Below are 25,998 nucleotides of genomic sequence, written 5' to 3'. Positions count from 1 at the left end.
TCTAGTGGCTGTTAGTTGTGACAGTTCACATCCACCTAGAATTATCTGAATAGAGAATTGTACAGTTTCCATATATCATGGCTACCCATTCTCATTAACAAATATATATACATATCACGTATGTGCTAGAAAGCACCATCAAAATAAGCTACAAGATAAACCCCTCTCAAGTCTCAATCAATGACCTCCATTCCTAGGCCACAACCTCTCTGAGGCCAACACAACAAAAGTGAGCAATATCTTGAAAACTTTTACCTCCGCTTCCACAGGTTGATCTTCATAAGTACCTTCTCTCAAACTTTTATTTGTCTTTTCTCTAAAAGTTCTATGTGCTTCAAAAATGAGCCACTCAATTAACTTCATTTTATGATTCTTCTTGCATCCAAGGTTCATTTCTTAATTTGCATTTTATAAGTTTACTAAGCTGTTGAAGCTTTGTGATTTCATGGAGTACTCCTTTATAAGTTTCGAGAAAAATGAATCTTCTCTTTCCAATAGCTTGGCTGGTGTATCGTACTTCACTACCCTTCTTGCTCACATAACAATTGAGTTTAATTGTTAGAAACTTCGAATAACTAAGAGTTGTTAGCTTTATATATACGGGGGAATGTTATTCATCTAAAATCTAAGTAATTTATGTTATTTTCATTGAAGTAAATAATAAATTGATAGTTGATTGTTAGTAAAATAAATTAGGAAATTAGTTTTGAATTTAAGGCTTTAGTTGATTTCTGATTGAGTTTATTCTGTAAGTTGGATTTTGATGGCATTGGTTGATATTTTATTTGATTCTTAAATTATGAGTTAGGATTAGGTTAATGGTTAGATGAATTGTATGTTAGGTGTTTGTAAAATTACCAAACTTAGTGAATTATTGTTGATGGTATTTAAAGTATTTTAAAAATTGTAAAACTTAGTATAATTTATATTGAATAAATGTCATTTTGTTATTACAATGTCATTGTATTTTGTGATATGCCATCGTTCATGGATCCAAGTTAGAATTAAAAACAAAGACAGTCTTCACAAATAAGATCTTATGAAGTATGTGTTTGCACACACAACTGTTGTTAGGTATTAGTGTTTGTATGACATTGCAACACTTTTACTTTCCGTATAATATGTATTTGTTAGAATGTTAATGTGTATGGGATATTATATGGATGTCGCATTGTGTATAGGATGTTATGTGGATGTAGGATTGTGTATGAGATGTTATGTGAATATTATATTGTGTATTATACATGTATTTTCTTTATCAGGAAATTTTCATATATCCATTTTTAAGAGGAGATGCTGCCGAAAATTTCGATAGAATTATAAAATTTATACATTTATTTAAATTAAAAATAATTATTTTTATAATTTTTTAATATAAATTTATTTTATATATATATATATATATATATATATATATATATATATATATATATATATATATATATATATATATATATATATATATGTACAAAGAGCTTGCCAAAATATTGATGGTTTCACCTTCTGAGTCCATGGTAGAAAAGCTCCCCTACCTACAACTGACCATACAAGGTGTAGCCAAATACCCATCCCCAAATACCTTGTTTTCTTGATCAAAGCCCATTGCATATGTCATATGCAAATGCAGTAGCATCCAAAAGATGTCATTGCACACCAAGACAACATATTAGTCGGGCATTGTTCGAACCTTGATGCAGCCTTTATCTCCAACACAACGTAACTAAGAACTTATCGACACATTCTCAACAGACTTAAAGGGCACATTCTCAACAAATCTTAAGGTCTAGTCAAGAATATGAAAGGCTTTGATATCATTAAAGATTCTGAAATGTTTGGGTAGCCAAAATGATTTAGGTCTTACAAATTACTTATTAGTTATTACTAATTATTCTTGGTGTGCTTATATTTTTTCAACTGTTCCATGAATGGTAGTTTACATTATTTTTTATGTTTGAACATAATTGGCATCGATATAAATTATTTTTATAATTATTTAAATTATATAATTGTTTATTTTTATTTTTCTACTGCATCTAGATATGGATTCTAATGAAAGCAACCGAGCGTGTTGGCTTGATGAGAGGGTTAGAAAATTTTTTATTAATCTATGTATTGAAGAAGTTAACCGTGAAGGAAGATCGGGGGGGACTCTAAAATCTCAGTCATGGAATAGAATTATAGTTGAATTGAACAAGAAATTTTTGACTACTTTTAAGCAAAGACAACTAAAAAATCAATGGGATTATCAAAAGAAACAATATGGAATTTGGATGCGGCTTACAACTTGACGAGTCATGGATACAATGCAGAAACAAATATCATTCATTGGACTGATGAACGATGGGATGACTACTTGAAGGCATGTCTAAACCTATACTTTTACTATATATTTATAAATCTTGAGAATATTATAAGTGGACTCACTTTTAATATGATTCTAATGTGTCTCAGAAATATCCGGAAGCAAAAAAATATCGTCATAAGCCATTGATGTTTGCACGTGAGTTATGTACATTATTTGAATGCACAATGACCACGGGAGATACTGGATGGGGTCCACATAGAGAAGGGTTGCCCATTGATGTATCATCTCAAGTTGGAGAGGATTCACAAAATTTTGATGAGTTTGAATCACAACATTTGGAAGATGAATCTTTAGGACAGAGTGTTCCTAATGTATCAACTCCTTCAGAAAACGTGGATACTTCATCATCAAAAAAACGTCATAAAAAGAATGATAAAGATGATCTTCAAAATAATATTCAAGCACTTATCGATGTTCTTGTGAAAGATACAGACAATGGACCCTCGATACAAGATTGTATAAAATCTTTGAATGAAATGACGATGGTGGAGAAAGGAGGACACCTTTACAATATTGCGCTTAATACATTTGCTAAGGGAAAGGAGTATAGGATAATTTGGATGGAATTGGCAGATCCAACACTACGATTGTCTTGACTTAATGCTATTAACTTATCATAGACTTTTAGATGTGAGATCTTAATGGTAGTTTTGTGAAGTTTTTTGTCTTTGATGGAACATTTTGTTTGTTTCGTGTTTATGACATGTTGGAGTACTTATTTTGAATGGGTGTCATTGGATTTCAATGTTGGAACGCTTTTATTTTGAATGAGTTTATTTAGATTTGAATGTTGGAACACTCTTATTTTGAATGGATATTTGATTATGAAATGTTTGTTTATCGTATTATTTTTTTTATGTATACAAATTATTTATGCAACAGTGAATATGACACCACAACAACGGAAGCTTCTAATAATATTAATATTGAAGTTCATATTGGAACGTATCAGACGACAATCTATCACTCAAGATGTAGTCAATGTATCAACACTTACGGGTGCACAATTTGTGGATGAACTCTTAAAGGATCCTTCATCAAATTGTTATGAGTTGTTAAGAATGGAAAAATAGTCATTCGTTAATCTTTGTCATTTATTTTAAGAACGAGGATGGCTTGTGGATAGTAGACATGTGAAAATATCGGAGATGATTGCAATGTTTCTTATGACAGTGGGTCATAATTGTCAATATCAACTAATAAAAAATCGATTTCAACATTCATTGCAAACAATCCACAAATATTTCCATAAGGTTCTACTAGCTATGTTGTACTTTTCTAAAGAAATGATCATATCACCATCTTTCGATCAACCAATGGAAGAAATTCGAACTCATCGACATCTTAGACAAATATTTAAGGTACCTAACTTTCTACCCATGACAATTTATATTTATGTTTATAGTTTTTACTAGTAGTAATGTATTTTTTTAATTAATTAACAAGGGTGCTCTTGGTGCTCTTGATGGAACACTCATCCATGCTTGCATTCCATCGGATAGACAAATTCCTTACAGGGGAAGGGGAAGATCTGAATGCTATCAAAATGTAATGGCTATTTGTAACTTTAATATGATATTTACATACGTACAAGCTGGATGGGAAGGAGTAGCACATGATTCAAGGGTCTTAATGGAGACTATTCGTGATCCTACAAACAGATTTTCAATACCTCCATCTGGTATTATTAGTATTTCATATAGATTTATTAGTAATAAATATAGTATCTAAATATATTTCTAATTTAACGATGTATTTATTTTAATGTAGATAAATATTATTTGGTTGATGCTGCTTACACGCACACACGAGGTTTTATGGCACCATATCGCAATATGCGTTATTGGTTATCTGATTTTCGTCGTGGACGTCCTAGATGCAAGGAGGAAATATTCAACCATGCACATGCCAGACTGAGAAATGTAATTGAGAGGGCTTTCGGAGTTTTTTAAAGGCGCGATTCCCAATTTTAAAAAGGATGGCAACATACTTTTTTCCTACTCAGAGAAATATAGTGATTGCATGCATGGCAATGCACAATTTTCTTCGTAAAATTTCGATAACTGATGAGCTTTTTTATCAATACGATGATGAAGATATTTTTCTCGAAGTAACTAATGATGGATATACTCATTTCGGCGTGGAAGAGTTGTTTGGACAATCTGAACAAGTATTTATGATTACCTTACGAGATCAGATTGCAAATCATCTTAATAGTGCAAATATATGAAATGATGTTATTTTGTTGAGTATGACAATGTTGTATTTTAATTTTAATGGATTATATGACAATGTTGATCTCAAAATTTTAATGGATGTGTTGATTTTAAATTTTGGTGATTTGTATGACATTCTTATTTTTTATTTGAAAATTTTAGAATTTTATAAATACAAATTATTATTTAGAAATTGAAAAGTATTATTTCTTTATTTAAAAATGAATTACATTTTAATTTTATAACAAATAATATATTTTATCATGTTTGCTAAGAAATGGGTATTTGAAAAATGCAAACAATGTATACTATGATTATAAGGGTAAAATAGACAATTTACTAGTTTTCAGCAATATGTAACAAACATGATTCTGCAAATTCAACGCTTAATTTTAATGAATTCAACACTATTTTGACATCTAAACAAACGACTTTTTCAGCACTTAAATTCAGCGCTTATAAGTTTCAGCACTTATTTTTTTCAGTTTAACAAACAACACCTAAAAGTTTCGAAATGTGCTGATTTTTTGTAAGGATGATCTTTATGGTGAGAAAATTATCCTCACAAAAAAAAATCAGCCAATTCTAGGATTTGGTCAAAATAACCCAGCCCATATATATATATATATATATATATATATATATATATATATATATATATATATATATATATATATATATATATATATATATATGTGTGTGTGTGTGTCTGTGTGGGATGGATCATGGGACATATGTAAAAATAATGTAATAATATTAATTTTTCAAAATATGGGTTAGAAGTTTGGGATTGAGCTAATTTTTTGTGAGGACGATCTCTATGATGAGCAGATCATCCTAAAAGAAAATCAGTCCAATTTGAAATAGTTAACCTCATCAAAAGTTATTTATAATGTGGACTATCGATTTTTTACCAATAATTTGTAAGTCAATTTTGATGGATTTAGAATTTTCAAATTGAGCTAATATTTTGTGAGGGTGATCTTGTCATCAAAGAGACCATCCTCACAAAACATCAGCTTAATCCGAATCTTCTACACCATATTTTGAAAAATCATTATTTTAAACATAAGTAAAAAAACAATGATTTTTCAAAATATGGGTTAGAAGTGTCGGATTGAGCTGATTTTTTGTGTGGTTGGCCTATGTGATGATAAGATCATCCTCACAAAAAATCAGCTCAATCTGAAAATTTTTAATCCATCAAAAGTAATTTACAAATTATTGATAAAAAATCAACGGTCCACATTCTAAATCAATTTTGATGGGGTTTGAAGTTTCATATTGAACTGGATTTTTTTTTTTTTTTAGGATGATCTTCTCATCATAGAGATCATCCTCACAAAAAATCAACTCAATCCGAAACTTCAAACCCATATTTTGAAAAATTATTATTATTACATTGTTTTTACATATGTCCTATGATTCATCCGTTACATATAGATATATATAAGGAATGATTCATGAGACAACAATTGTGACAACATCCATGACAATATTTTTTGTAGATCATTTTTAATGGGGTTTGAAGTTTTGGAATGGACTGATTTTTTGTGAAAATGATCTCTATAGAGATCATCTTCACCAAAAATCAGCTTATTCCGAAGCTTCTAACCCCAATTTACAAGTTGAAGAATTGTGAATCGTTATTTTTTTTTTTTTTTTTTTTGTAAATCACTTTTGATGTGGTTAGAAGTTTTGGAATGAGCTGATTTTTGGTGAGGATGATCTCTATGTTGAAGAAATCATCCTCACCAAAAATCAGTCCATTCCAAAAATTCTAACCTATATATATGGATCAGGTTCAAACGACAACCATTTCAACACACATATAGACAACGTGTTTTGTCTTATATGGGCAAAAATGTTTGGAATGGGCTGATTTTTTGTGAGGATGATCTCTGTGGTGAGGAGATCATCCTTGCCAAAAATCAGCTCATTATGAAACTTCTAGACCGTCCAATTTTTGTTGAAAAATTATAAACCGTCCAATTTTTGTAAATCAATTTTGATGGGGTTAGAAGTTTTGGAATTTGATGATTTTTTGCCAGGATGATTCTCTCATCACAGAGATCATCCTCACAAAAAATCAGCCCATTCCAAACATTTTTGCCCATATAAGACAAACACGTTGTCTATATGTGTGTCGCAATGTGTGTTGCAGGAACCCGACCCTATATATATATATATGGGAAATGTTCAGCAACAAACATTTTGACAAACATTTTGGCAAAACATTTTTCAAAACATTGGTTAGAGGTTTTGGAATGGGCTGATTTTTGGTGAGGATGATCTCTACGGTGAGGAGATCATCATCACCAAAAATCAGCTCATTCCAAAACTTCTAACCCCATCAAAAATGATTTACAAAAAATGGACGGTCCACGATTTTTCAACTTGTAAACTGGGGCTAGAAGTTTTGGAATGGGCTGATTTTTGGTGAGGATGATCTCTACGGTGAGGAGATCATCCTCACAAAAAATCAGCCCATTCCAAAACCTCTAACCCATGTTTTGAAAAATGTTTTGCCAAAATGTTTGTCAAAATGTTTGTTGCTGAACGGGACCCTATATATATATATATATATATATATATATGGGAAATGTTCAGCACCCTAAGTTTTACCACACACTTTAACAAACGTTTTTTGTCCTACATGGGTTAGAAGTTTTGGAATGGGCTGATTTTTGGTGAGGATGATCTCTATGATTAGAAGATCATCCTCCCCAAAAATCAGCCCATTCGGAAATGTTTAGCCCCATGTTTACACGTTGAAAAATCGTGGACCGTCCATTTTTTGTAAACCATTTTTGATGGGGTTAGAAGTTTTGGAATAAGCTGATTTTTGGTGAGAATGATCTCCTCACCATAGAGATCATCCTCACCAAAAATCAGCCAATTCCAAAACTTCTAACCCATGTAAGACAAAACACGTTTGTTAAAGTGTGTGGTAAAGCTTAGGGTGCTGAACGGGACCCTATATATATATATATATATATATATATATATATATATATATATATATATATATATATATATATATATATATATATAGGGTCAGGTTCAAAGGACAACCATTTCAACACACATATAGACGTGTTTTGTCTTATATGGGCAAAAATGTTTGGAATTGACTGATTTTTTGTGAGGATGATCTCTGTGATGAGGAGATCATCCTTGCCAAAAATCAGCTCATTATGAAACTTCTAGACCGTCCAATTTTTGTTGAAAAATTATAGACCGTCCAATTTTTGTAAATCAATTTTGATGGGGTTACAAGTTTTGGAATGGGATGATTTTTTGCCAGGATGATCCCCTCATCACAGAGATCATCCTCACAAAAAATCAGTCCATTCCAAACATTTTTGCCCATATAAGACAAAACACGTTGTCTATATGTGTGTTGAAATGGTTGTCCTTTGAACCTGACCCATATATATATATATATATATATATATAGAGTTGCGTTATTACGACCCCCTTTGCAACCCCCTTTGCGACACACCTTTTTGTCTTATATGGGCAAAAATGTTTGGAATGGGCTGATTTTTTGTGAGGATGATCTCTATGGTGAGGGGATCATCCTGGCAAAAAGTCAGCCCATTCCAAAACTTCTAGACCGTCCGATTTTTGTTGAAAAATGATAGACCGTCCAATTTTTGTAAATCAATTTTGATGGGGTTAGAAGTTTTGGAATGGGATGATTTTTTGCCAGGATGATCCCCTCACCATAGAGATCATCCTCACAAAAAATCAGCCCATTCCAAACATTTTTGCCCATATAAGACAAAAAGGTGTGTCGCAAAGGGGGTCGCAAAGGGGGTCGTAATAACGTGACCCATATATATATATATATATATATATATATATGTATAGAAGTTTCAGAATTAGCTAATTTTTTACGAGGATGATCTCCTCCTCGTAACTAGAGATTATCCTCACCAAAAATCAACACATTCTGAAACTTTATGTATGACAATACATGATGGCCAAATAGTAGGGATCGGAATGCCTCCCTATATATATGTGTGTGTGTGTGTGTGTGTGAGGGGAGGGGGGTGTCAAGTTTGGGAACCAATATTAAGGAGCCAACACATTTGTCCTATGTGACTTAAAATTTCCAAATTGATCTGATTTTTTGTGTGGATTATATCTATGGTGAGGACATCAGCCTCATAAGCCAAATATGAAATTTATAAATCCATCAACAATGATTAACAAATTTAACGGTTCATAATTCTAACCCACCTTTGTTGGAATTAAAAGTTTCAGATTCGGCTGATTTTTTGTGAGGATGACCTCCTCATTTTAAAGATCATACCTCACTAAAAATCAGCTCAATCCGAAATTTTTAAACCACATAGGACAAATCTGTTGGCTCCGAATGCCACCCTATATATAAGGTCAGGTTCGGGTTGACACTCACAAACCAAGATCCACACAAATTGTTAGAACCATTGGATCAGATTCAGATCGAAGGCACAGATCTAATCCATTTCGCAAGTCAAACACGTGCTTATTTTTTCACTCAAAATCTTTTGTAATTTACAAATACCTCCGCGAAGACTATGAACTTCTCTCTTCCCCTCTCTTTCTCTTCTGTAACTTAAACGCTTACCCGCTCCCTCTCGCCATTGTTTTAGCTTGGACTAACCGACGTTTTCCATCCATTGCGACAACGACGACGGCGAGATTCAGCAGAACAAAACACCCACCTTCTCTCTCTCTCTCTGTGATCTAACGAGACGAGTCTTCTAGATCCACCACAGCTTCACTCACCGGTGAAGGCGACGGTGAAAGATTCAGGCGACCTCTCATCTCTTCCATTCACTCATCTTCGGAGAAGGTTCAGGTAACCCCTCAAGAACCACATTTTGTTTTTTTTTTGTTTTTGCTCACCAAATGAGCTAACAAGGTCTGCTCCTCTCTCTCTTAGCAATCTCTTACTCTTCTTTTCTTTCCATCTTAGAAAGTTTATTTAGTGTAAATTCCACTCTCGGATTGTTTATTTACTTGTTTTTGTATCTGGGTCTTATTGCAATTTGATTAGTGAATAGTGATTGAGTTTATTTTTTAAAGATTGGGTTTATAAGATTTGGGTCTGAAATTCAATTTGTTTGTGAATTTAGGCTCAATTTCTGGACATAGACGAGGATGATACAAGGCGGCCGACTTATTCAAAAACGGAGATAAACACCAATACTTTTGGGTTTTAGCTTGATTTATGAGTAAGACTCTTGAATTTCTCAATGTTACGGAGGGAATTAAAAGGAGGGTTTACTCTTTGTGGAGGAGACCACAAGTCATTTTTGTGAAAAGCAGGTGCTTATACATATGGATGAATATCAGAGCAGCAACCACAGAACAGAATCTTTTATGATCGTCAGTTGGGACTCAATTTTTTGCTCTAATCTTTAATGTTTATATCTGTTATACTCAGATCATGATAATGGGTATTGCAGATTTTTCTTATTATTATTGTTTAAATTTGCAAAGCTAAAGTTACTTGTCTGTAATGTAATGTAGAGAACTAACTATTAATATGATTTCAATTTGAAATCTAAGGATTACATGCCTGTAATATGGAAAAAAACTAATTTTTATTATGATGAAAATCTGTATGTTGCAACAATTACGAGTCCAGCCATGTTTTTTTTATTATTTACCAAATCCACATCGGATTTTGTATTATTTTTTTTTATTTTGCTATAACAACAATTGCGAATCTCATTTTGGAAAGCATGTAGGCCAGTGAAAATATTGTTATATTCTAGTGAGGGACTAAGGGAAGAGTTGGGTGATATTTTGGAAGTTATATGAGGCCTTCTCCATAAAACAATTCCAATGACGCCAGTTTCTGTGGCATTAGGAGTTTCTGTGCAAAGTCACTTGAACTAGTTTTTCTTGAAATATATGTAAGGTGTTTTGGTGCAATGCAGGTACAGGGGAGGTTTACTTGGATTCCTCGTCTAAAAATGATACAGTATGGATGAGTCTTACCCTCGTCTATTGTTCTTTGTGGAGATAAAAAAAAAAAGTATGGTTCTCCTTTAGGCGTCTATTGTTCTTTGTGGAGATAAAAAAAGTATGGTTCTCCTTTAGGCTTTCGTCTACTAAATGATCCTCCATACTCTGCTATGTGGTGCTAAAGTAGTTAAAAAACTAAGAGAAATCATTTGTCAATCTGAGCATTTCAATGGGCTTAGCAAAAATGAGTTCTAGAGATCAAATAATAAAGGGAAAAAAGAAGAAGCAAACCAACTATCGTGGAGATCTAAAGATGTAGAAAACTTAGGCTATGTTTGGATTGAGAGAAATGGAGAGAAGAGATTAGAAAATATATGAGATTCTCTCCATTTCTCTTGTTTGGATTGTTAAGTGGAGAGAGAAGAGAAAAGAATTGGAGAGAAGAGGATAGGAAAAAAAAATGTGAGTTTTATTTCTCTCCAAAACAGAAGAGAAGAGAAGAGAAATGGAGAGAATCCCTATTAAAGTATTTTATAATTTCAACTCTGTCCTAGATCTTTTTTAAGATATTTTAAAATTTCAAAGTTATCCCAAGTTCTCTCCTGTTGATCCAAACATGGTGGAGAGAGACTGAGCTTCTCTTCTCTTCTCTTAATGAGTTTCTCTTCTCTCCACTTCTCTCAATCCAAGCATGCCTTAGGTTCTTCGTCGCTGTAAAGGCGTGAGATGAGTGGGGGAGGTTGTCGTTGTCCTTGTCACCTCCTTCACCTGACTTGTTCTTGGGAGTGGTTGCATGATGGTGAGGGTAAGGGTTTGGTGTTTTGATGTAGGATTTTGTGAAGATGACAATGAAGAGGGTTTGGTGTTTTGATTTAGGAATGGGGAGTTATTTATAAATTCATTCTCTTTGGGGAGGTTATTGTAATAACATTAAAGTTTTAAGTGAGTAAAGAAGCACATGCTTTATTGCGATGCAAAATCATATATGTGCCATCTATTTGAATCCGATCCAATGGTTCTAACGATTTGTGTAGATCTCGATTTGTGAGTGTCAACCTAACTCGACCCATATTTTTTTGCTTTGGCGAGTCCCACGTACCATCCACACGTATATGTAAGCATTAAATATGTCACCATTTGGTGGAAGGACATATAGAGACTCGAAGGCTTGACCTGGGGAGCAAATCCAGTTGACTCTTACCATCTAAACTAACCCTTGGTGGCTGAACCTGACCCATCTATATATAAGGGGACATAAGTAAAAAACATATGTAAAAACAATGCTTTTTCAAAATATGGATTAGAAGTTTCGGGTTGAGTTGATTTTTTGTGAGGATGATCTCTATGATGAGAAAATCATCCTCACAAAATATCAGTCCAATCTGAAAGTTCTAAATCCATCAAAAGTGTTTTGCTGATTTTTTTTGTGATGATGATTTCTATTATGAGAAGATTATCCTAAAAAATCAGTTCAATCTAAAACTTCTAATCCCAACAAAAGTGATTTAGAATGTGGACCATCAGTTTTTTACCAATAATTTATAGGGAAATGTTCAGCACCCTAAGTTTTACCACACATTTTAACAAACGTTTTTTGTCCTACATGGGTTAGAAGTTTTGGAATGAGCTGATTTTTGGTGAGGATGATCTCTATGATTAGAAGATCATCCTCCCCAAAAATCAGCCCATTCCGAAATGTTTAGCCCCATGTTTACACGTTGAAAAATCGTGAACCGTCCATTTTTTGTAAATCAATTTTGATGAGGTTAGAAGTTTTGGAATGAGCTGATTTTTGGTGAGGATGATCTCCTCACCATAGAGATCATCCTCACCAAAAATCAGCTCATTCCGAAACTTCTAACCCATGTAAGACAAAACGCGTTTGTTAAAGTGTGTGGTAAAACTTAGGGTGCCGAACGGGACCCTAATTTATAAACCACTTTCATGGGTTTAGAAGTTTCAGAATTAGTTAATTTTTTATGAGAATGATCTACTCACTATAGAGATTATTAACAAAAAATCAACTTATTGTGAGACTTTTTAACCATACAAGACAAAACTTTGTCCAAAATGTTGTCTAGGATTTTGTATAAACAAAATTTTGTATATATATATATAGGGAAATGTTCAGCACCCTAAGTTTTACCACACACTTTAACAAACGTTTTTTGTCCTACATGGGTTAGAAGTTTTGGAATTAGCTGATTTTTGGTGAGGATGATCTCTATGATTAGAAGATCATCCTCCCCAAAAATCAGCTCATTCCGATATGTTTAGCCCCATGTTTACACGTTGAAAAATCGTGGACCGTCCATTTTTTGTAAATCAATTTTGATGGGGTTAGAAGTTTTGGAATGAGCTGATTTTTGGTGAGGATGATCTTATATATATATATATATATAGGGAAATGTTCAGCACCCTAAGTTTTACCACACACTTTAACAAACGTTTTTTGTCCTACATGGGTTAGAAGTTTTGGAATGAGCTGATTTTTGGTGAGGATGATCTCTATGATTAGAAGATCATCCTCCCCAAAAATCAGCCCATTCCGAAATGTTTAGCCCCATGTTTACACGTTGAAAAATCGTGGACCGTTCATTTTTTGTAAATCAATTTTGATGAGGTTAGAAGTTTTGGAATGAGCTGATTTTTGGTGAGGATGATCTTCTCACCATATAGATCATCCTCACCAAAAATCAGCTCATTCCGAAACTTCTAACCCATGTAAGACAAAACGCGTTTGTTAAAGTGTGTGGTAAAACTAAGGGTGGCCAACGGGACCCATATATATATATATATATATATATATATATATATATATATAGTGAAAATCTGTCTGACTGAATTAAACTAGGATTCAACCTATTATACAAAATTTCAATTGGATCGTCAGTTCAATTTTTAAAACATTAGTTCAAAGTCCATCAGATACATTAGTGAGCCTTCAATGTTTCACTTATGTCCCAACCTCTCTTTCATCATTTCTAGAAGGAAAAAACTCTGAAGGGAGCAGCACCTTCAAAATTGTGAAGGAACCCTCTCCAATGGATTACATGTGGCATTTCCAAGGAAGTATTTCAAATTTTGATGGAATTGTAGGGCGTAAAACAAATTCAAAGCACCATGTGTCTTGTATCGAGGAGGGTTCCTCATAAAGATAATTTTACAGTCCTCCTCCACAATTAAAATTTTGGTATGCTACAAAAGACTCTAAAGAATCGCTTCTTTAAAATTAAAAACTACAAAAGAAAAGATGGTTCAAGTATCTCTTTTTAATTAAAAGAATGATAACTTTAATTCTTGTCAACATTATCTTTATATGTAAAATGTTGTTAACTAAGAATTCTTTAGAATAATGCTGGAGTGACCTCAAAACTAAAAATTCACACTTCCCTCCATGTCGGCATAGTGTGAATTGAGGTCACCCGATCACGACTATTCTCTCTAACCTTATTAAATCTTTGTATATATTCTTAAGTATTAAAAATATTTCTACATTTACTTTTATTATTTTGAGTTACCTCCTTTCAGGTCTTCCTCTTATTTTTGTAATAGTAAACATTAGAATTTAGTAAGAATAATGATTTTCTGATACCCCCCACTAACATACGATCCCATACTCTGACATGGCATGTGTTAGAAGCATAGATTTTTTCACTAAGATATGCACATATTTATGGGGATGTACAGTTGTGTATCCCGATGAAAAATCTTGATTCTAACTCATGCCTAGTCATGGAGTGTATGTCAAAGGAGGCGTCAGAATATCATGACTCATTTAATAATTAACTTGGCCGCCCCGTGGGCAAATCATCTCAATCTGCAAATACTTTATTGGTTTACTTTACATAACTAAGTTTGAATTCATCCTATGAGAAGCTTCGAAGTTTTTCCTATTTTTTAATAGGAATCCAACTTTGCAGCGGTCAAACTGCTTCAAAATTTTAGAAGAACCCTCCTCGTTACAAAAGACATGGCGTTTTGCATCTATTTCACATCTCTTACATTTTCAAAATTTCAGTAGAACCCTCTCCTTTGAATTATACGTGGCGTTTTTAAGGAGGTATTCCAAATGTTGATGAAAATGAAAGGGCATGAAATAAATACAAAATGTCATATCTTTACTATTATAATGAAAGAGGGTGGAGTAGAATTGGTTCGACACCAATGTTTGGATCCCACAAATGCCCCCATCTTTATATTTAAATTTAATTATAATCAAGATCATTTTGATCAAAAATCAAGAAAATTGTAGGACACGACTTTAGATAATCATGTTGTTAAATTTTTAAAATTACAAAAATACCATTGTTTATTATATAATGAACAACATGAATAACTATTAAATATAAGCCCTTTTGAATTTTGATATGTGTGTGTTTACACATGCCACCTTCTAATGTCTTATATCGAAGAGGATGTGGGGACCATATTTTTCATGTTACACACATCTCGAGGAGTTAAAAGTCTAAAAACCTCTCTACTGAGGATTACACCAAAATTTTGAAGCAGCCTAGCCACTTCAAAGTGAGACTCCTGTAACCCAATATTTAAATGGATTAATTAAGACAGTCAGTAGATCAGGTTGACCAGATTGACACTAAATTGGTTTCCATCGAACTCTTATCTCCATCTAGGACCTAATCCGATCTACCACATTCAATCATGGATTCATTTCAATAAAACATCAGATCTGATCCATTGATGAACTCTTTTTCATCCAAATTGTTCAAACTTTGTAATTTTAATTAAAAAAACAAGAACTTAAGTGTGATAGAAAAATAAAAAAGAAGTTTCTTATAGAATTGGGTTAGTTAAATTTTTTTGTTTATTATTATTAAAATTTAAAGAATTTTAGGGGTGTTTTTATAAAGAAATACTTTATAGGTGCATAAAGGCAAAGGCGTAATTAAAAGACAGGTGGGTTTTGTTAACAGGAAAAAAGCTGACCACCTCAAAATTTTGAACGAAACCTCTCCATTAGATTACAAATGGCATTTCCAAGGTGGTATTTCAAATTTTGATGGAAATGTAAGACGTGAAATAAATTCAAAACGCCATGTGTCTCGTAACGAAGAGGGTGCGTTCACATTTTGAAGCGGGCTATCCGCTTCAAAGTCGGCCTCAGCCTCTTATTAACATGTGCCCATAATCATAAAGCTTCTCACTCATATCTCGATGAAAAGCATCTATAGATCTATAGACACATCCACGTCAGCAATGTCTGAATCGATGTCAATTTCAATGCTACTTCAGCATTTTTTTTTTAAATGTGTGCCCTTATGGCACATGTTAATAAAACCCATAAAAGATGGTCCGTCCAGCTTATACATGAGAAAGACACGAAAAATAAATCAATTTGTTAGTCCCCCTATAATTATTCTTTATTCAATGTTGGGGCCAGCCAGAGTAAGCTATCATCCTAGCTAGATTTAAACACCGGTGATTCTCCGTACAAAATTTATTGGAAATCATCCAACAGTTTGAACGATTGAGATGATACTTTCTTGAGGATGAGAGTATAATTGTCCTAGAGTTGGTTGATCGCTGACGGCAACTCCTTCCAGCAAGTCGTTAAGTAATGAGTCTGTCTATTTGCACATACCGAAATGCCTCATTGCACCCACTTAAATGATTTTTGTAAAAAAAAAACAAATTATCATTTTAGCTTATTTCATACACCGCCATTTATCGAACAAAAATACAAAATCCATTTTCTTCTTTTTAATCATTTTTCTTCTTCTGAATTTTGTGAGAGGTTAAATCAATGGAGATTAGGTTTTAAGGATTTTTTTAAGTTATCTTATTTCTTTGAATTCTTTTTACTTTTTTGCATTTAATCAACCAAGAAAATGAAAATATCACTACTAAAATCTCAAAACGACGATTTTGAATCGAAGAACTCAAAGATTTTTTGATAATTTTGTTCAACAGGTTCAGACCAAATTTATTTTAGCAACTTTAGTAAATACCTACCGAATATTATTAAACATATTCGATAAGTATTTACTGAACAAAACTTTCTATCGAACATTACAAAATCGATGCAATAGATAACTATCGAACATAACTTTCTAATACAAACGACTTCGACTTGATTGAAAGTATTAGGATAAGAAAAACAACTAAGATCAAAGCTTAAAACTTTCATTGAAATCTTTATATATGCAAAGAAGAAAAAATGAGAAAAAGAGAGAGAGAGATGAGAAAGAAGAAGAGATGAAAACATGATTCTATGCCTTGTGGTGCAATAAGCAATAGAGGTTAAAACAGATTATTAGGTGTGTGCAGAGAGTTATTTTAAAGTTAAGGTGGGTATCGCAAGCAAGTGGGTGCAATTTGCCATTTTGGTGTTTGCAAATAGACCCAACCTTAAGTAATGCGTGTCACAAAAGTGACTCGGCTCTATTGAAAAAAAAAAATTGATCTTTTGAATTATTAATTTAATATAAGACTAGAAGGTGGCATGTGCATACATTTGTGAGATTCAAATTTTGGTGTCTAACCACTTCTACAAGCCTTCTCACATTATAATTGTAAAGATAATCGTCGGCCAGGATGTGCAACGGTAGAATGTAATGTAGAATACCCAACATTATAATAAAAAAAATAAAATAAAAATAAATTCATTCTACCAATAAAAATTTAATAAAGATAAATAGAGCAACTACTTGCACACCACATATCACTTAAAAAAATCCACCTTGCATTCCACTGATTTTTCTTTACTCCTAATTGTTCATGTAGATTTTTCTTACTTATGGTAGCCAATTTATGTATTAGTTTGTGATCAAGAATTTTATTGGGTGCTTAATTGCAAAATTTAGTCTTGGACACAATCTAGAGAGGCTAAACCAATCATGACCAGTTTGGGTTCTCTGACCAGTTATCTTCATGCAAGGATAACCATTGAAGAGGTCAGAACGACCACTTTAGCTTGTGTTTTTTTTTTTTTTTTTTTCCTTCAATAAATTCGTTTAGGTTATAGTCTTATTTTCTTATAAATAAATTTTACGAGATTGTTTGAATATAGAAAAGATATCTGATTATTGAATGCTATATTGTTTTATTTTTTATATTCTTTGTCAATACCTGTATAACCTCAAAGGATTTATTGGATTAGCATTTTCTTAGATTGCATCACAAACTTTTGTCGTTCCGTAAATCTAGTTTTGAAATTTTATGTTCGTCATTGTGGCCTAACAAAAAACTGATCTTCGTTGTGCAGGAAAGGGAAAGGTTTCATCCCGAACTATTGTGATTATAGTGGTTTCATCAACTGTTCCAGTTGTACTTCTCGCCACCAATGTGATATGCCTTTGTTCACGAAAGAGAACACCTCCCACAAAGAAAAAAGTTGATCGCAAGTAGCCTTGTTCTTCATTTAATCTATTGGCACAACATTGATTTTGAAATTCGATGCAAGTTATTATGTCCCCAAGAAACTATAGAGGCATAATAGACAAGTTGTTCATCAAATTAGTCCGAGAAAACAGTATTGAAATTTTGTCTTCTCAAGGAATTGAATGTTTCTAACTAAATGTGCAGTCAAATGCACATTTTCCATTTTTTTGGGAAAAAATGTCTTTCTTTCGAAAACTTGCAAGCTAATGCACAATGACCCGCATTTTCCCTGGAAAGCCATTTTTCCACCTGTTTAGTTGAGAAATCGCAAACCCTAGGACAAGCCTGATTTTCTTTTTCTTGTTTCCTTTACAGACAGACAAGCCTAGGTCAGGTGCAGGAACCTATCAAATAACTATAAAGGAACGAAACATATAAGAACAAGCAAACATGACGGTGCCAAATTAACAAGAGTCGTGATAAACTGATGCTCTTTGTACACTCTCTGTCGAGGCAGTGCATAGAACCATAGATCTTTTTCTTCAAGACACTCAAGGAAAAAGATCTATAGTTCTATGCACAGCCACATCAGAGAGCGTACAAAGAGCGTCAGGTTTTAGAGTTTCAGTTTATAAATAGTCAATTAATAAAGGTGTCAAGTTACTAATCTAATTAAGAACAAGTTTACCTGAATGCAATAATAAAATATAAATCTACACCTTCGACCTAGGGTTTTCTAGTTGAGAAACAAAATAGATCTGTGATCAAGGACGTGGAGAAGGGTACATTTTTCTCAATAACCTTCACTTGATATAGTGAAGAAGATTGATCTCCTCCGAAGACGAAACCCAGAAAAGGGTGAACCATTTAAATCTTAGTGTTCATGTTTGTGCTTGTTCTCTAGCCAATTTCTGCAACTTTAATTTCATTCGAGTTTATGTACAAAGTCACCTTGAATTCAATCAAGGCAGTGTCAACTAGACAAGATTTAAAACCACAGATACAACTCCCCAAGTTTCAAATGATGGAAGAAAACATCAGCTTTCATAGATTTACTGTTGTCTATGAAGCCTTTACTCATTTTATAGACATTTCTATTATTGTTGGTTACCTTGGCAAAGATGAGGAGGAGATAACAGATGTGGAGTCCTTGCAATATGGCTTTGATACAATAGAAGCTGCTACGGGCAACTTCTCTGACGACAATAAGCTTGGTGAAGGAGGATTCGTTGTTGTTTACAAGGTAATTATTATCATACCAAAAAACAAACTAAAATTTTGCATATAAAACTCCAATAAGTTGGATTCAATCTTAGAATATCTTAAAGGAGGTTCTAAATATCATTTTGAAGCAAATTATGAACTTTTATGTTCGCAGGGAAGGCTATCTGATGGACAAGAAATAGCTGTGAAGAGACTCTAGAAACTCTGAACAAGGCGAAGATCACTTCAAAAATGAGGTTGTGTTAGTTGCCAAGCTTCAACACAGAAATCTTATTAGGCTCCTAGGTTTCTGCATCAAAGAAGAAGAGAAGCTTTTGATCTACGAGTTTGTACCTAACGCATGCCTCAATTACATTCTATTTGGTTTGTCTCCAATGCTCCATCTGTTTTTAACTTTGTGTGAGCCTGAGAAATAGGGATGGAGATGGCTGTGATAATGTTACTTTTAAAAACCTCCCAATACCATACAGTGATTTTTCAATTAAAAAACCCCTAAAAAATCAATGTTTCTATTGTGTTTTAGTGGTAAACAGCAACGATTTTATTATCATTGTGGGAAGACATTTTAGTAAGCATGATAAAGACAAAATTATTCATAAAAATCATCATACAATCACAAAAGAATTATACCTATTAAAAATCAAGGTGTTGGAGATTGCTTACATCCAATGATTACTATATACTTATAGACCTAACTTGGCTTTTCGTTTTGATGAATTATATATAGATCCAATAAAACATGCATATTTGAAGTGGGAAACACGTTACAAAATCATAGAAGGGGTTGCTCGAGGACTTCTCTATCTTCATGAAGATTCTCTACATAGGATTATTCATCGAGATCTCAAAGCCAGTAATATTTTGTTAGATGCAGAGATGAACCCAAAAATTTCAGATTTCGGCATGGCAAAGCTTTTTGTAGTGGACCAAAGTTGGGGCAATACCAGTAGAATTGTCGGAACATAGTGAGTACTAAATTTCATGTCTAAGCTGAATTGACTCCTGATACGGCTTAGTAAAAACTGGGGAAAAAAAAGTGACTCTTGATATGGAGTAGATGAACTATTTAAATAAAGATAGTTGTTATTGCCGCACCAATTTTTACTAACACCACACCAACTGTGCAATTTTTTGGTGATTTATATAGGGATTGGTGTGGCAATGGTAGCTCTCTGAATAAAATCTTAAAGCTTATTATCTCAATTGATTTTATTGGTGATGCAGTGGGTATATGTCTCCAGAGTATGCGATGCATGGGCAGTTTTCAGTGAAGTCGGATGTCTACAGTTTTGGTATATTGCTACTGGAGATTGTGAGTGGCCTTAAAAACAGTAGTTTCTATCAAGCAGAATGTGCTAAGGACATTGTAAGCTATGTGAGTATGACTATTTGGGTGTAATTTTCATTTTTTTTTCATTGATTAAGTCGGGATATCCATACCAAGTAAAAGAAAAGTGTCTTTGACTTAAAGAACTTGGATATATCTTTAATATACATATGTTGAGTTATTGTAGGCATGGAGACACTGGAATGAAGGAACAGCTTGAGAGTTGATAGATCCAACTTTGAAGGATTCTTTTTCAAGAAGCGAAGTGATTAGATGCATCCACATTGCGCTATTGTGTGTTCAAGATGATGTTGCAGACAGACCTACTATGGCAACTGTAGTTATTATGCTAAGTAGCTATTCTACCACTCACGCATTACCTTCACCACCTGCATTTTTTGCACATTGTAGAAGGGTGTCCGATACAACTTCGATGGAGCTTGAATCACAATCAACTCAGCCCGACCAACATAAAAATAACTCAACATTTTCTGTGAATGGAATGTCAATAACTGAGCTATATCCCCGATAATCGCAAACAGAAGTATATGCTCACGATTAAAAACAATTTGTGCTTAAAGACATTAACTATGGTTTTGTCAGAACAATTCACCAAGTGAAAATAGGCATGCATAAATTCCATGTCAAGTCATCCCTTTCTCACGTAGTAATTTATGTCGGTAAATGAGCTTGAGTTATTTGCATTTTGAATGTTTGAACTTAAGCAGTTTATGCAAGTTTGTAATTATTCTTTAATATCCTGATTTATTGTTACTACCACTATCATAGGGGAGAAATAGGATTTTCATGTCAGTATGGACATTGGCAACAATATGTAGAATGGGTTAATCTGTGGTGAACCCAAGCAACAAAAATCAGACTCATTGGCAAGCTCTTGCTATTGAATCAAAGGAGTACGGACTTTGGGAACAAGATTTGGGTTGTGGCTCTATCTTTGGCGGACCTACACCAAAGGTCAGACTAATTGGTTCTCTAGCTATTGATTTAAAGGAGTATGGAATTCGGGAACAAATTGCAGAATGGATTGGTCCTATCTTTAGTGGACCTAAGCACGAATAATCAATTTGAGGTTCGACACCTGCAGGAGGATGGGCTCCAAGCCCATGGCGGAAAAAAATAATGGTCAACCTAATGGCAAAAGTTTACCAATCAAGATGAGTTTTAGTCTGTACTTGAAGAAAGAGTTCGGATCCAGAACGGTGTCACGTTCCTATAATAAAGGTAAGGTGTCTACATGGCACGTTTTTGTTGGAGTTTAAAACACCTAGGGCTCTTAACCCAGCTGTGCACACAGCCCAACGTGTTTGAAGTCAAATAAAAATGTGCCACGAAGACACCTAACGTTGTTACAGGAACGGTGTTAGAGAATAAGATGCACTGTATTAAGATACATGAGATACACTGTATCATTGTTAGTGTATCTCATCACAAATGGAAGGTTGTAATGAAGGATATTCTAGAATATATATTGATATTTAGAATATATCAATGGGGATATTCTAGAATATTTATATTAGATAGTTTTTACATATCTTGGTTGATGTAATGTTTATAAATACCCTACTAGGGCTTTTGTAAGAATGATCCAAGAATTATCAAAACTATCTAATATAAATATTCTAGAATATCCCAATTGATATATTCTAAATATCAATATATATTCTAGAATATCCTTCATCACAACCTTCCATTTGTGATGAGATACACTAACAATGATACAGTGTATCTCATGTATCTTAATACAGTGCATCTTATTCTCTAACAAACGGGACATCATTCATCCGTTCTAGATCGCGACTCTTGAACAAAAGATAAGGCCTCAAAGGACCCAAGAAAGTGTGATATGTGGTGAGAAAGACTTGGAGTTCTAGTCTGTAAAGGATTCTCCCTCTTGAATGTTTTCAAACGCTGAGGCGTGAGGCAAGGCGCTCAGTTGGCTAGTGCCTCGAGGCGTAAGCGTCAAAGCGTAAAACGTAAGCCTCATACGTATTCTTTGCATACATTATTATTTTGTATTTAAATACATTTTTAAGTGTTGCAATTATGTTGTATGCCAGCAACAACAAAGAAATAAAAGTAAAAGAGATTTAAAAAATGGTAAAAAAAAAAAATAATAAAGAAAAGCCGAAGAAGAGAGGAAAAAAATATATTGCTAAACAAAAAAAAGAAAAATTAATATAAGATGTACACCCTAACAAAAGGCGTATATGCCTCACACTGAGGCGTATGCCTTTTGGGTGCCTCTTGGCCTAAGGCGTAAGCCTTAGCTGCTTTTGAGTTTCAGCCTTATGCCTCAAGGCATTTTTAATGAGCCTCATCTCGAGGCGCACCTCAAGGCGTAAGCCTCACAAACCTCTGAAAACACTGATTAATCTAACATACTTAAACGTGTGATCAAAACTTGGTGGCCTCTTGACTTATCTTATTGCATAATGGAAAACTTTCGTGGAGTTAGGGCGTGCGACCATAGGGAGTAATCTCATTCCAAAAGGGTGAGGGGAAACCCTACAATAGAGGGAAAAAATCTTGTTTAAAAGATCAAGATAAGCTACTTGAACATGTGTGGATATTCTTTTCAATTTACATATAGTGGAAGCTTTCAAGACATTTTGTTTAATGGTAAACCAAATTAATACTTCTCATAACATCAATGTGGGCCTCTAATTAACTATATTTTAAAATGGCCATTCATTGCAATTGAAAATTTTTCAAATGGTAATCACAACGTTGTTGAGTGCAAGATTCACCTACTCTCGAGTGTTACATATTAACATACCCCTATTTCTCCCATGACCCTCTTATATTTTTTATCACCCACTTTCTAATAGGTCAATCTTTTGGGATAGATAGTTAGCATGGTATCAAAGCGGAAGATCTGTATAGGTTACAAGTTTGATTCTGTCCACCCTTCGGGTGAGAGGGTGTTGTTGAGTACGGGATTCGCCTACTCCCAAGTATTACTTATTATCATACCCTTATTTATCTCATGACTCTTATATTCATTGTGCACCCCTTTCTAAATGGTGGATCCTAGTGTATTTTATTTTTGGGACAATGACTATGAAGGACTCTTTATTGAGAGTATACACTGAATGGTCCCCTAATAAACAATAGGGACCATTTAAATCCCACTTCATAAAATATTAACCTTCTTTTAAGGAAAATACCTGAAATACCCTTTTAACAAGTTTACAAAGCGGTTTGATCTAAAAATATACCGAGTCAAATAAAAAATTTGACCAATTTATTTGATCATTAATATTTCTATGAAAAATAAAAAATAAATGTTTTTATTTATTAAAAACTATTCATAAATTCAATATAATTTTATTTTACTCATTTAAGTCGACTAGCTAATTTTTTGAGTTGAATCAATTCAATTAGCATTCAAGTCGAGTTTTAAAATTATGTTTTAATTACAGAAAATTATTTATATATTTTAATAAATCTAACATTCCTAATATATATATATATATAGGATAGCGTTATTACGACCCCTATTTCGACTCACATTGCGACACACCGTTTGTCTCAAGTAAAATATGGATCACGAACTTAGCCCATCATTGTGTGGCATCTATGTATCCTATTAAGAGTTCGAATTCTATTGGGGAGAGGCAAGCAGATTTCCTAACGAAGAAAAATGGAGTTCTATCAAGAAAAATCCGATTCTTCATCAAAACCCAAAAGTTGTAACATGGAGTTCTAAATCTAGTTTCAGTAGATCATCCTTTCTTTAAATACCAAAGCAAAAAATCTGAAACCAAAAAACCCCAAAACCCTGAATTTGTTCTCTGTTTGAGAGATTATAATACGAAATCAAATAAAAAACCAAGAAAAAAAATTTTGAAGATGGAGAATAAACGCAGAAGAAACTTACCTCCTGATTGATGCAAAGGTACGATCCTCTTTCGGTTCAAAATCCCTCTTGAAGAACCCTAGATTTCTTCAAAATCCTTCCGTTTTTTTTTACTAGCGATAGAGATAAAGCCCTAATTTGATGTGTTCGATGGAAGATAAAAAATCGGGGACAGGATTGATAATTGCTTTGTTTCACGGAGGACATACTTGTCCCATTAAAAATTGAAAGCTCCAAGAGCTTTAAAAGTTGCCTTCAAATTCACAACTTCTTCAAAATGAAGGTTCCAAGCAACTTTTCTACTCCAACGGCCAATGGGTTCCACTTACAAATCACTGTTCATTATTCTAAAACACTATTCATACCCTTCTTAGCAATTTGGAATACGATAAAAATTCGATACATGAAAAATCTGAGTTCTATTCTGTTTCGGTTGCAAAAAACTGATCAAATATACGTAAAATGATAAATATGTGACATATACTTTATATGTATATTATGTATTATACGTTACATGCAAAAAGTTCGAGAATCAAAAATTCAGTAATATAATTATGCTCCTATGTATTGTTTACTTTTCTGCATATATTTTATACGTTTATTAGTTAAGTGAAGTGCTCCTCTAAGAATAATAATAAGTGGTAGGGTGACCAAAATTTAAAGCCTCCAAGTGAAGAAAAAAAAAATTAGAACAGAAATCAAATATTTTTGGATCAAAATTAAAAGAAAAAGGATTTTGATCCTTTTCAATTATTTTACTAGTGAATTACAAGAAACATGTTAACATTATCCAAAAAACTTATGATGATTTTGTAATTTTATATAAAGAAAACTATTATTATTATTACCACCACTATTGTTATTTGTTATAATTGTAATTAATTATAGATGTGTATTTTTATTATTATTAGGGTTAGGATTTGGTAACCCATGAAGAATGACTAATGAAAAAAATACATGATCTCAACCATCTAAATACAAAATCCAACAGTTGAGATTTATCTTTGAGATAAGTATGTATGAGATGTGTGTTATGGGGATATGTATAATTCTCCATCGTTGGATTTTTTATTTTATTTTTTTGTTTACACAGTAGAGATCATGTGTTTTATCACGAGTCACAAGATCCCAACGCTCATTATTATTATTATTATTATTATTATTATTATTATTACAATATTATTTTAGGATCGTCATAAGTGGATAGAGTGAGAGAATCATGATAAATGGTTTGAGAACTGTTTCTGATTCTCAATGATTTTGATTTCTAATAACGAAAAAATCAAATCAATAATTTGAACCAAACGATGCATCAGATTCTAGAATCCGAACCAAATGCCCCCCAAGTTTGTTACTATAACTTTATGAGTCACACTAGTATGATTAGGGTAGTAGATTTCAAATCTTACTAAGAGTCGTTAGGCCCACATGGATTATCAAATTGACAATTCAACACAGTCTTCTAGATTTCATTGAAAAAATCATATTCAAAAGAAAAAGAAAATCTTTTTTGAATTTGATCCAAGGTGTTAAAAATATATGATTACTGAACTCCCAAATTAAAAATTAAAATTCAACTTTGAAAACAAACATTTTTTTTTCAAAATTCTTTAAATTTTGTCCTCTATAAACCTGTAGTATCATATCATGATGTTTTTGGATGCCACAAATTAAT

General features: G+C 33.1%; 1 protein-coding gene and 2 long non-coding RNA genes across 3 annotated transcripts in view; 2 read left to right on the top strand and 1 right to left on the bottom strand.

Moving 5' to 3' along the window:
* The window catches only part of LOC147390263 (cysteine-rich receptor-like protein kinase 10), a 56,864-nt gene that overhangs the window by 20,789 nt on the left and 10,077 nt on the right, over positions 1-25,998 (top strand). The window lies entirely within an intron of this gene.
* LOC147390265 (uncharacterized) lies at positions 1,437-4,656 on the top strand. Its single transcript, XR_015182577.1, has 4 exons — positions 1,437-2,359; positions 2,452-3,726; positions 3,812-4,046; positions 4,136-4,656. It is a non-coding gene; the product is annotated as an uncharacterized LOC147390265 (long non-coding RNA).
* Positions 20,505-24,734, bottom strand: LOC147390264 (uncharacterized). The gene is made up of 2 exons (XR_015182575.1): positions 24,345-24,734; positions 20,505-20,934 (listed from the first exon to the last, which is right to left on the bottom strand). It is a non-coding gene; the product is annotated as an uncharacterized LOC147390264 (long non-coding RNA).

Source organism: Akebia trifoliata, chromosome 11 (assembly GCF_017979445.1).
Source record: "Akebia trifoliata isolate Shusen 1 chromosome 11, ASM1797944v1, whole genome shotgun sequence".
In the NCBI taxonomy this organism is placed as follows: Eukaryota; Viridiplantae; Streptophyta; class Magnoliopsida; order Ranunculales; family Lardizabalaceae; genus Akebia; species Akebia trifoliata.
Note: the sequence above shows the minus strand (reverse complement) of the source record. Positions and strands in the feature narration are given on the sequence as shown.